The sequence below is a fragment of the Aegilops tauschii genome, chromosome 2 (genome assembly GCF_002575655.3).
Source record: "Aegilops tauschii subsp. strangulata cultivar AL8/78 chromosome 2, Aet v6.0, whole genome shotgun sequence".
Lineage (NCBI taxonomy): Eukaryota > Viridiplantae > Streptophyta > Magnoliopsida > Poales > Poaceae > Aegilops > Aegilops tauschii.
The window spans coordinates 271,988,605-272,001,964 of record NC_053036.3 but is presented as its reverse complement, the minus strand read 5'-3'; positions in this window follow the sequence as shown (position 1 = coordinate 272,001,964).

Sequence of the window (13,360 nt, the reverse complement as noted above, 5' to 3'; positions counted from 1 at the left end):
ACTTGTCTGTGTAACGATCCCCTGGACGACTTGAGATAACTCTGGTTGTGGGGAACACCACTGGCAGCTTGCTGTATTTTCTTTTTTGCGGGGGCTTGCTGTATTATCTGGATTGGATGAATTAGAAACGGAAACAATAACGCCCGAACGACCAGCTTTTTATCATCTCGTCCCGAACGAGCTCAGCACCGTTGGATATTTTGTACAAATCGTAAAGCATCTTGGGACGCCACGTCATGTTTTGTCCCCGTTCGGAAAAACAGGCGTCGTCCCCGAACGCCCGCACTGCGACACCACTCTTTATCCTTCCCCATTCCTCTTTCTCCTCTTCCTCTTCCACCCATGCCCGACCAGTCCCATCCGCCGCCGCGCGCTCCCGATCCGGAGGAGCAGCTCCTCCCACGCCCGAGCCCGCTGAACCCAGCCTAGCACCCGCGCCCACCGCCCTTGTGCAGGTCCGCCTCGTCGAAGATCCACATCGCGTCGCTGCCCGTTCAGGATCCAACCTCAACGCCTCCTGGCTAGGCTTGAGGAACGCATGCCGGGAGAGCCTCCGCCGTGCCGGTGGTAGCGGCGGCGAGGCCGACGCGCCAACGACCATTGTTCAAGGGGCCATGCAGGATGTGCTTCCGCATCACCCTCTCCTCCACTCCGACGGTGGCCTCGGACAGGGCAGGAATTGGATAACACGTCCACCACCTGATCGAGCACAACCGCAACAGAGGAGGGCCACCTCTGCCTCGTCGTGCAGGAGATGCTTCACTAGGGCTGAAGTCATTGTCTGGTTCTTCTTCCTTCTATGATTCCATTTTGATTTTTTGCCGGTAGTTCATGATGTCGTTTCTCCACAATCCTTACCGTGCTTGTGTAGAAGAACAGATCCAATTTTTCGAGAGAAACATGCTTTGTTGATCTGTTGCTGCTGCTCACGCAGGTGTCGGAGCAGGTGCTTCGTGACGGCTGGGTTTGTCTATAGGTATGTCCTTTTTGTGTTGAATTTGAGCACAACTAGTCTGGTTTGTTTTAGCCTCATTTGTTTTAGTACACGACCCGTTCCTTTGTCCAGAATCTGGGTGGAAAGGACGTTCTTTCTCCATCATATGGGCTGGTCCCAAAGAATGCAAGTTTTGGAAGATGAAACTGCTCATTAAAGGCAGGACCATTAGGGCCATCCTCAATAGGAAACAAAGGAAAGGTTTCCAGTGGGTTTCTCAGATGATCTTCTTCGCTCATAGTCTTGGTCGAATGTCATCAGGTGTAGGCACACCTTCCTCAATAGGCTTGAGAGGAGCACGAGGCTTCCTTGATTTCTCTTATACTGATTGCTTTGGGGCACTTGTCTGACTATCATTTTTGCTGCCGGAACTCCTTCAGTGGGTTTCTAACTTTCGGGCACTAGGGCCCTTTCTTTCAGTGTATTTCCTTCCGTTGGAGGCACAACGACCTCTTTCTCAGATGCTCAGGGCACAACTGGTGGAGCAATAACTTCTTGAGCCATCGGCTCAACAGATTTCTTTTCTTCCTCTTCCAATCATGGTGCAATGGAACGAGGAGCAGGATCAATATCCATCTGGGCAGGGGCATCAGATGATGTGACCTGGGTGGTTTTGTCTCTGGAAGCATTTAACTCCCCCTCATTCTTGTCAGTCTCCTCCTTATTTGAGTCGGAGGGCTCAGCTTGCATTTTTCTCGGAGGCGATGGATCTGCCTTCTCAACTTCAATTTCCTCATCAACATCATCAACATGTGCTTGCTGCTCAGGCGAGGCATTTCCTTCATTAGTTTTTTCCAGGAAGACATCAACAACATCAGGTTGTTCTTGAGCTGCTGGAGTAGGAATGATAACCTCCACATGGTCAGCTTGCTGCATTGGTTCATCTTCATGAGGTGGAGATGGTGGAACCTGATGTAAGGGAGTGATGGAATCAAGTGGAGCATCAGCAGCAACAGTCTGAAGGCAGCGATCTTTGTTTACTTTCGGATAGCTAGCTCTCGGTTTAGCCTTCTGACGTTTTTCTTCTTTGATTCTTCTGCGAGCAAGATCCGCCTTGCGGTCAATTTCCTCGTTTCTCCTGTCACACAACTGAGATAACTTCATGTGCAGCCACGAATGCCAATTAATTTTATTATTCCGCATGAGTCTGAGAGCCTTGGTGATTTCAACAATCTCTTTGTTCAGATTATTTCTTTCGAATTCAGTGTTGGACTCTCTCCTCATTTGCTTGAGAACTTGCTTGTCTTTGATAGCTTGATTCAGCTTCTTGGAGATTTTCCTCAGCTCAATGAAATGTTTCGTTACCATTTTGGTAACATCGTCAGGTAATCCCAGACGGCTGAGATCATCAGATTTTGCATCATATGCAGCACTGTCAATAACATCGATCATGAACTTGAAGTCATTTGCTGTTCCTCTATGGAAGCAGGAACACTAGGTTTGGCCTTCTTAGCAGAAGCATCAGCTTTTCGTTCAGACTGCAGCTTTCTCTTCACTGCGGGTTTAGACAAGGATCTTGGTGATCTCCTTGGAGAGCGCAAAACTTTCACTAGTGAGGGGCTCTTAGACGGCTTGTTGAGAATGGCATGTTGATCATACATGGGAATTTCATCAGCAGCATCTTCGCTGGATGACTCATCAGACAAGTCAGAAACAACTTTCTTGGATTTCTTGACAGTGGTTTTCTTTCGGGGAGCACGAGGGGAAACATATTTCGTGGACTTGCTTCCTTTGGAGGCATAAGCATGATCTTTCTTCATCTGGACGTCTTGCTGAGTTAGCGCAACGTTTTCAGCTTCGACTTGGTTTTTCTTCGCTTCCCTAGCATCATGCTTAGCTTTGGCTTTCGTCCTCTTAGCCACTTCCTCGGGAAAATCAACGATGATTTTGAGGGAGTAGGGATGAGAATTTTGAGGCTATGGTAGTCTGACTTTTTCGTCATCGGGGCAAAAACAGCTTTCAGCAATGCAGTCATTCCACGGTGGTGTGAAGGCAAACAGAATCTGATACTTCTTGCAAACATTTTCATAGTTGTACCATTTCTTTGCCCAGTGGCGGTGAATCCTTTGAAGCCTGTTGTTGCGTTCAGTTGCTGATTCACCAGGTGGATTTCTGTAACTTTCTGGATCAGACATTTTAGAAGTGGTATTCTTCTCTCTGCCACGAGCACCCTTTTTGGGATTTCCATCAGAGAAGAGGGTTAGGGTGTCTGTGACCAATTCATCCTCGGGCTGACTGTGAGCAGAGGGAGTTACTTGATGTGAAGTGGAACTCCGTACGACCGATCTTTCACGAAAGGAGCGGATCCCGACTAAGGACACGATGAACACTGGGAAGAACGGAGAGAAAACACAAGGGGAAACACTCAAGAACAAGTCCAATCACACATCCACTAGACAATCAAACACACAAGATCCACAAGGTACATGAATAACAAAGGGAAAGATACAAGGTAAGGTTCATCTCCATGAGGAGGTCTTGAAGGGGGCCGCCCAAGAGGGGGTCTTGATGATATATCCCGCAGGATCTTCTCCTAGATGGAGGTCTTGGCCTCCATAAGGAGTAGTAGTCTCTCTCTCTCTCAAGAGTAGAGTGGTACAAGGAGCAAAGCTCTCTATCAAATGAGCTATCACTTTGCTAACCCTAGAAAGGAGGGGGGAAAAGTCTATTTATAGTCTAAGCCACGAAGGGGTAAGTGGGAGAGAGATACAAGGCCAAAGGCCCGGCTACGCACAGGCAGGGTCGGACGTCCGGTCGCTCGCGGGGGTCTGGTCGTCCGGAGGGCGTCGGACTTCCGCTAATATCGTTCTGTCGCCGTGGCACCGGTCGTCCGGTCGGTGTCGTTCGTCCGTGCGCTGGGACTTGTCGGACGTCCGGCGTTCGTCGGTCGTCCGACCGCTATAGCTTTCGTCGGTTGGACTTCTGGGCTGGCTGGAGCTCCAGGCGTCGGACGTCCGGCGTTGTCCGGTCGTCCGGTGGCTGTAGATCGTCGGACGTCCGATGGCTCGTCGGTCGTCCGGCCGCTGGGGACTCCGCAGCTCCGTCTTCTTCCGTCTTCGCTTCCACGCTTCCCTCACGGATGGTGTAGTTGTTCCTTGGCGCTTGCACTCCTCCTCGTCATCCGTGAAGCTCCGACGATACCTATGCATGCACACGGGTGGAGTGTCAAGTAGTATACCATCCTCGAAGGGGTTAAGTGAACACGTGTAAAGGTGAAGATTCACCTTTATGTATGAGAAGTAGCGGTCGCACGTGTCACTTGCCAAATGGACTCTTGACATGGTGATGTCCATAGGATGCTCCGCATCATCTCCCCTCCCTTGGGAAAGATCCGACCTCAGATCGAAAACCAAATCACCATGGGAAAGAGATGGCTTCGCCGTGTAGGAGTGGACGTTCACCAAGTACTTGTCATCTAGAAACTCGAAGTGGGCACTCTCCAATGTCGCACCGTCTAGTGATTCCTTCAAAAGGAGCAAGAACAACAAACACTTGGAAAAACAAATGTGGTTAGCGTTAGTGCAAAACCAAGCATTCAAGAGGTAATTCACCAAACAAGTGTCGTCATCATGCAAAGCATATGGTGTGACAAGGGATTGTGACATGGCATGTAAGCATATCAATCGAGCACAAGCAAAGATATCATGGGGACAAGCATGTAAATGTGAGGTAGTGATGCAAATATGTGTGTCAAGATAATAAGCATCTACCTCAAGTTCATAGCAAGCATGGGCAAAGCGCTCAATGAAAGGTCTATGGTAGGCATAGGAATCATTCACAACACCAAATAAAATGAAGTGTCTAAACACATGGGTCAAGTGCAAGACAATCCAAGCATAGCGTGCATAAGGTGTAGTGAATTGTAACGCCCACGATGCGGCTATATCTCCCACGTGTCGAGGCACGACTTAGAGGCATAACCGCATTGTGGTATTGTCACAAGAAGGGTCATCTTCACACAATCCCATGTAATGAACAAGAATGGGATAACGAGAGTTGGCTTACAATCGCCACTTCACACAATACATAAATTAATTCATACAACATCCAAAATCCACACATAGACCGACTACGGTCAAATCCAAATGGAAATAAGATAACCCCAAATGCTAGATCCCCGATCGTCCCAACTGGGCTCCACTACTGATCATCAGGAAAAGAAACATAGTAACGACCACGTTCCTCGTCGAACTCCCACTTGAGCTCGGTTGCGTCATCTGCACTGGCATCGTCGGCACCTGCAACTGTTTTGGTAGAATCTGTGTGTCACGAGGACTCAGCAATCTCACACCCGCGAGATCAAGACTATTTAAGCTTATAGGAAAGGGGTGGTGTAATGAGGTGGAGCTGCAGCAGGCACTAAGCATATATGGCGGCTAACATACGCAAATGAGAGCGAGAAGAGAAGCAACGCAACGGCCGCGAAGCTAGAAATAATCAAGAAGTGATCCTGAAACTACTTACGTTCATGCATAACTCAAGCCGTGTTCACTTCCCGGACTCCGCCGAGAAGAGACCATCACGGCTACCCACACGATTGATGTATTTTAAATTGGGTCAAGTGACAAGTTCTCTACAACCGGACATTAACAAATTCCCATCTGCCTCATAACCGCGGGCATGGCTTTCGAAAGATAATACCCTGCAGGGGTGTCCCAACTTAGCCCATCATAAGCTCTCACGGTCAACGAAGGATAAACCTTCTCCCGGGAAGACCCGATCAGTCTTGGAATCCCGGTTTACAAGACATTTCGACAATGGTAAAACAAGACCAACAAAGCCGCCCGATGCGCCGACAACATCTGCCTCATAAGCTTTCCGAAGGTGTGTGAAGCCACCATGTCGAGGCGTAGTCGTGGAAGTTTCTTGTGGCGCACTTCACTTGATCTTCGGGAGGAACTTGATGTAGCTTGAGGTAGTCGTCCATTAGGCGCTCCCACTCGAGATACTCCTCGGGTTCTTGAGTCCCATAGAAAGGAATCGTGTGGTCGATGTCGAGGTCGTAGTAGCTCGTGGAAGTCGCGGACTTGAGCTTGGGGAGCTTCTCTTGAGCGTAGTCTTGGGGTGCTTGTTGGCGAAGATGCCGTATGTACGTAGGCGAAGATGCCTTGAAGTCGCTTGGCGAAGATGCCAAGGGCAATGGTGAAGTCGTTGAGCGGTTGTTGGTGTTGAGCTCGTGACCTTCACGTTCTTGTTGGTGTTGGTGTCGATGTGACCTTGCCGGAGATGGTAGCTCGGAAGCATGTGCTCTTGAGCGTCTTCTCGAAATGAGGAAGATAGCTTGTAGGACTTGATGAGGGCTTTGATCTCCTCTATTTGAGCATGCATCTTGGCGTCGGTGGAGTTTTTCGTGGCATCAAACTCGTCATTGTTGTTGTAGACCGAAGGTGAAATGCCTTGCCTATCCATCACAATACTCGAGTAGAGGTGAGTAGGAAATGAGATAAACAATACCAAGTTACCTTTTCCCAAAGTTGAGGATGTATCCCATTTCACTCAATGTGAGATGAAAGAATAGTGGAATTGGTACCAGACTTGTTCACTCACACCTATCAAACTAAAGCTTATGGAGTAGCTCGGTGAGGATAGTGGCACAAAAATTTAATGCAAAATGTTAGCAAGAGCCAATAATGTTGAAAGAGATTCACAAATTCGCAAGTGAAACAAGTAGACCAATAGCAATATGTGGCACACGGAAACACACACACAGATAGATAAATGGGGTCGTGCAACCAAGGAATGAGCACAAAATGTGGAATCCACGGAAAACGCTCGTGTTGCACAACTCAAGAGAGACGCTAGCACGATTGCTCAATAGGCGGATACGACACTTGTGCACAACCTATAAGATGCAAAATGGATAAACTTTTCTATCCCAAGTATGCTATGTATGTATGGTTCCCGGTGTTTGATCCAAGATGATCGGATATGACAATCTTATGCAATGTGGTAAGATGCTATGGCTATTGCTTACAAGCTTCTTTGCTCTTTCCCTTTTGCTTAAAAGCTTTTTCTTTTTTTATATGGCCACAATGCGAAATGCACAAACCAAGATAGCTATTGTATATATGCGGGAACAAACTTGTGACACAATGGATGATATGATACCAAGATGATATGGTATGTATGTAATGGAAGGTGTATCGATGATCACTAATGTGCACATGTAACGTTGCCGATAATACTCAAATGGCTAGTCTCGATAGGCAAGTGACGCAAAATGGGCTAGGGGTTATCAACGCAATTGCAAGGGGAATGTACAATGATGTCGTCGAGGTTACCGTCCTTGGCGATGATGAGTGGCGGTGTTCTTGATGTAGATACCAAGATGCTGGAGACTCGTCCCTAAGTAGCTGAAACATCTTAGGAAACGGAAAAACCGCGAAGTCAAAATCTCAAATGACAAATGGTGGTAGTGGAAAGCGATGGTGGTTTGCACTCGGCAATGCGGAAGCTCAATGGGATTGCGGAAATGCAATGGTGGTTTTGGAGTACGCAATGCGGAAGTGGGGTGTAAGGTGGTGAACTATACACGGTGTCGGAGTTGGAAGCACGGTCCCTAAGTAGCCTAAACACCTTAGGAGACACAACTCACAACACAAACAAAATTGGGTTAAGTTGGGGTGGAAGTGTATGGTTGGTAAGCCTATGCGGAAGTGGCGGTGGTGGTTGATGACGAAGCAACCGTCCCTAAGTAGCCAAAACACCTTAGGAGACTCGAATCACAACTCAAACAACCATGGGGAACAAAATTGGTTAGGTTGCGGAAGTCGGTGGTGGTGTAGCGGATGATGTGGTGGAAGCCCTAGGCAAGGATGCCAAATTTTGGAAAATTTGATGGAGTCAAATGATGTTGGTGGTACTTTTGTGGGAAGGATGATGTCAAGAGCTTCAAAACGAGCTAAAGAACGTCAAAAATGGAGTTCAGATGAATTAGTTACGGATAAAACAAAAATCAGCCGAAATCAATATCTACAGGTTACGGACGTCCGTAAAAGGACGGATGTCCGGTCGTCGGACGTCCGGGAGGGCTCAGAAATCCGTAATTTCCATTTTGTTGGTAGGTTTCGGTCGTCCGGAAAGTTGCGGACGTCCAGGGGTCGGGGGTCAACGCGGGATTTGAGCTCCGGGACGTGATTTTGGGCGGAATTTTGGGATTTTGGGGTCAAAATTGAGGAGATTTCGTGGATGGAAAGTGGGGAAACTTGGGGAAATGCTAGATCCACTCGAAACTAAGCAAATCTATGGATCAAATCCAACAAAATTTCATCATACCAACAAATCACAAAAAAAATTGGGGCTATTTTTGGTGGGGAATTTTTGAATTTGGGGAAGAACACAACAAAATCAAGCTAGAAAACACAACGGGGAGGCTCCGAAATCGTGATCAACGTGGCTCATGATACCAAGATGATGTGGAGTGGAACTACGTACGGCCGATCTTTCACGAAAGGAGCGGATCCCGACTAAGGACACGATGAACACGGGGAAAAACGGAGAGAAAACACAAGGGGAAACACTCAAGAACAAGTCCAATCACACATCCACTAGACAATCAAACACACAAGATCCACAAGGTACATGAACAACAAAGGGAAAGATACAAGGTAAGGTTCATCTCCATGAGGATGTCTTGAAAGGGGCCGCCCAAAAGGGGGTCTTGATGATATATCCCGCAGGATCTTCTCCTAGATGGAGGTCTTGGCCTCCATAAGGAGTAGTAGTCTCTCTCTCTCTCTCTCTCAAGAGTAGAGTGGTACAAGGAGCAAAGCTCTCTATCAAATGAGCTATCACTTTGCTAACCCTAGAAAGGAGGGGGGAAAGGTCTATTTATAGTCTAAGCCACGAAGGGGTAAGTGGGAGAGAGATACAAGGCCAAAAACCCGGCTGCGCACAGGCAGGTCGGACGCCCGGTCAGCGTCGGACGTCCGGTCGCTCGCGGGGGCCCGGTCGTCCGGAGGGCGTCGGACTTCCGCTAATATCGTTTTGTCGTCGTGGCACCGGTCGTCCGGTCGGTGTCGGTCGTCCGTGCGCTGGGACTTGTCGGACGTCCGGCGTCCGTCGATCGTCCGGCCGCTGTAGCTTTCGTCGGTTGGACTTCTGGGCTGGCTGGAGCTCCAGGCGTCGGACGTCCGGCGTCGTCCGGTCATCCGGTGGCTGTAGATCGTCGGACGTCCGGTGGCTCGTCGGTCGTCCGGCCACTGGGGACTCCGCAGCTCCGTCTTCTTCCGTCTTCGCTTCCACGCTTCCCTCACGGATGTCGTAGTTGTTCCTTGGCGCTTGCACTCCTCCTCGTCGTCCGTGAAGCTCCGGCGATACCTATGCATGCACACGGGTGGAGTGTCAAGTAGTATACCATCCTCGAAGGGGTCAAGTGAACACGTGAAGGAGAAGATTCACCTTTATGTATGAGAAGTAGCGGTCGCACGTGTCACTTACCAAACGGACTCTTGACATGGTGATGTCCATAGGATGCTCCGCATCATTACCTCACTATCTTCTTTGGATTCAGACTCAGGTTTCTTCATTGGTGCTTTGGGAGTCTTTGAAGATTTTCCTCCTTCTATCAATCTCATTCATTCAGATCTTGGTGGATACTGAGGCAATTCTCCTTCAGAACCTGAATGCTCTTCCGAACTCTGTGCCATGACCAACCTGTGAAAAGAATAGATGCGAGGGAAAAATGGGGTAGGGCCATAAACATGCACATAAGGTGTTTTGAACGAAAAACAATGTTTCTTGGAGGAACATAGGAATTTATGGTAGTCTTAGAGAAGATATCCTCGATAGATTTTAAACAAGCCATAGCATGTACAAGGCTGATAAAAGACTATCTAATCTTTCGGATAAGCATACATGAACCCTAGATGGAGGAAAACAAGTATGAGGAAGATCTACAAACCGTATCGGTCAAATCGTAGTGATTGCTAAAGATCTACCGCAGAGAAATAAATCAAAGAAAATAGCCTCAGTATGAACTGCCCTAAGGATAGAGATGAGGACAAGGGCAGTTCAAGATCCAAGTGCCGTAACTTGGCAACTTGGATCAACTACGACGATGAGGGAGGAAAGATTACTGCACCGGTGTGATCAACCACGACGTAGATCCATCGGAGTTGCATGGCGAGGCTCCTCGCCGGAGTTGCTTCGAGCAAGGGCTCGGGTGGAGGTGGACGCGGGTTTGAGGAATGGGAGGAAGAAGATGCGGCGAGGGGTATTTATAGCTGGCAAGCTGAACCACCTCTCCGAAATCTACGGCTCACAGTTGCAGGACGTTCTGCATTCAACGGACACAATCACGATCGTGGGGATCGTGGGTACGTGGCAACCATTTCATGCGAAAAACTCGGGATGAGAGTGGGAGACCGAACGGTTCGAAGAAGGGCAAGCGCCAAAAGAGGATAAAAGTTCGAAGTCGATTTCTTTCGTGACCAAGGACGTCGGATAGAAATTTTCTTCAGGTCAAATTGCATGGTTATGATGGACTACAAATATTTGGATGAGAAAGAATAGAGAGATAAAAGGTTCCGAAACAAAACACTCAGCCAGAAGAGGGAAACACAAACACACGGAGCTATGAGTGAGTTGTTCATCGGACGAAACACAAACACAACGAAACGAAGACAAACACATGAAAGAGAGCAAATAAACACGAGCAACAACAATAGTTCTCAGGGCTAAGAATAAGCGAGTGGAATCCCTGAGAGAAATCCTTCAAGAGGGGTTAGTTCTTTTTCGCAATCTACAATTACGTGGGCAGCGAGAATCTCATTCGCTTTATCCGAGCAGATACATTTCTCCGATGATTTCTGTAGTTCGCCTATGCATTTCGAGAGTAATCATATGAATGTGCATTGAAATTGTTTCCAGAGATATGAGCATAATGATTTGAAGAGGTACGCATGTACTTCTTATGTCGAAGGTTTGACCGATACCCATTTGAGGAAGTTCCAACGCCAATCTACGAATGATAATCATTTCCTCGAGGAGAATTACTCTGCATATTCACGTTAGCAGTGACAGATAAATTTTCAATGATGCACTTCTTCACCCAGATTTGCTTCTTGGGTGAACCAGACCTGTAGTTAGTCCCAACATACTAAGCAAAAACCTTACCATTCTGTTGTTTGAAGAATTTGTAGTTTGAGTCATCAGACTCATCCAAAACAACAGAAATGGGAGTACTATATATCCAGACAGAATTGCAGGTTCGAGAGTTTTTACTTTTAGCAAGAACCCAACTCGTTCGAGGATATTGCTCGGGAGTCTAGTAGGTTCCATCAACATTGAGTTTTTTTGAAACCTAATCCTTCCTTTTGGTTTTTTTGTGCAGTATTGACTTCTTGAGCACATCACAAAGAGTTTGATGCCCTTTGAGGCTCTTTAGCATTCATGTCTCAAGCAAGTTCTTTAACCTGCAATTTTCATCAATGATAGCAACAAATTCCTCGGAAGAGGGGTTAGACTTACCATTCATAGTTGTTGCAATGTTCTTGCTGACAACATTAGATGTTTCAACAGTTGAATCATCATTGCAACATTCTAGGCATTTAGAGCAAGGAGGCACAAAATCATCAGGAAGACGATTAGATTGCTCGGCAAAGAGAGAAGCTTTTTCTTTTGCAAGCACCTTATGAGACTGTTTCAGTGACTCGAGTTCTTGATTCCTATTAAGGAGTTCATCTGCAAAACTCTCGTAGTCGATTGTAAGGGAATCGTATTGGTTGGAAAGATCATCAATAGTTGAAGAAAAATCATCATGCTCTTCGAGCAACTTTTGATTCTTCTCCATCTCTTCGACCAGTAATCCTTCGGTTTTCCTAAGATTCTTTTCAAGTTTTTCAAGCTCATCTTGTTGAGATTTTGCAATCTTAACCATTTTAGCATAGGCAATGTATTCAGGAGTGTCGCGGGAAACCACGGCCACCTATGGGACCAAAGGTCCCTTGCTGGTTTGGCGGGGGGATGGCACGTTGCACAAAGAGCAGAAGAACGTGGGGCAGCACGGCAGAGATCACGCCGGCAATTTTACCCAGGTTCGGGCCGCCGTGAGGCGTTAAACCCTACTCCTGCTTTGGTGGATTGATGGTGGAAGAATGGTGGTGGAGCGTACACTACTACAGCGACGTGCTAAACAAATGGTTTTTAACCCCTTTCCGCGACGGCATTTGGAACCGTCGCCAAGTGAGTGTGTGCGATAGGGTGTCCTTCCCACACGACCCAGAAATCGTCGCGGATAGGCCCTCCTGGGACCCAGGCTGGGGCCGTGTGCGATCGGGTGAGGCATCGAAACCCAATCATTTCCGTAGGTATGTACATCCCACATGGTAATCCGAGAAAACCATTTCCATAGGTATGTACATCCCACACGGTGAATCCCAGAAAATCATTTTCGTAGGTATGTACATCCCACATGGTGAATCCTAGAAAATCATTTCCGTAGGTATGTACATCCCACACGGTGAATCCTAGAAAAACATTTCCGTAGGTATGTATATCACACACAGTTCTTTGTGTGGAAACGTTTGTGCAAGGCGGCCTAACGCAAACAGTTCGCTGCCGGAAGTCGTGTGTGATTGTTAGTTGATCGAACACGCCTACTTTCTAGAAACCGTGCGGATTGTTTGAGTTCATCGCCCACGGTGCTGTCTGAGTAACCGTTTGCAATAGAAAACCCCAATAAGTAGGGTAATTAGCCTATTATTGATAATCCATGTACTAATCAAACTGATATTTCTTATAAAACACGCCAGATATTTCATATCCGCATAAAAGCAACCAGGATTTCATAATCGAATTACATCAGATAGCTTCGGCACTCAGTTACGCCATTACACAACAGCACCAAGTTTCACATGCAGCATCAAAAACCTTAGGAAAGTAGCATCATACATGGTAAATAGACAGATGACTGTCATCTGGGAAACTGCAGAAGCGGAAGGCAAATATTGAGCCTTCAGTGATGTTGAATGTCCTTGCAACTTTAGGCCAGTGGCTATGGATAATTGCCCACCCAACCTTCATCCTCTTCAGCAAGACTTCAATATTGTACCATGGGTGTTGAATGAATACCTTCCTCGCCTCTTGACCATGCAGGTGGTTTGAGAGGTAATCATCGGTAAACTGCTTTGAAAAGTACTGAAAACAAAGCTATCCATAAATCGCTGTTGTAAATTTTGAAATGGCGCAAGGGGTAAAAACAAGGTAAAAGAGTTGGTACCATCCTATAGTTGACTGATGTCTTCTTCATTGTGCAAACAAAGATCTTGCTGTTATTCGTCGCAAGTTTCTTTATCCTAACAATCTTTCTGAGTTTCTTGACTTGACTGATATTCATGGACATCTCATTTCCCCATATGCAAAATG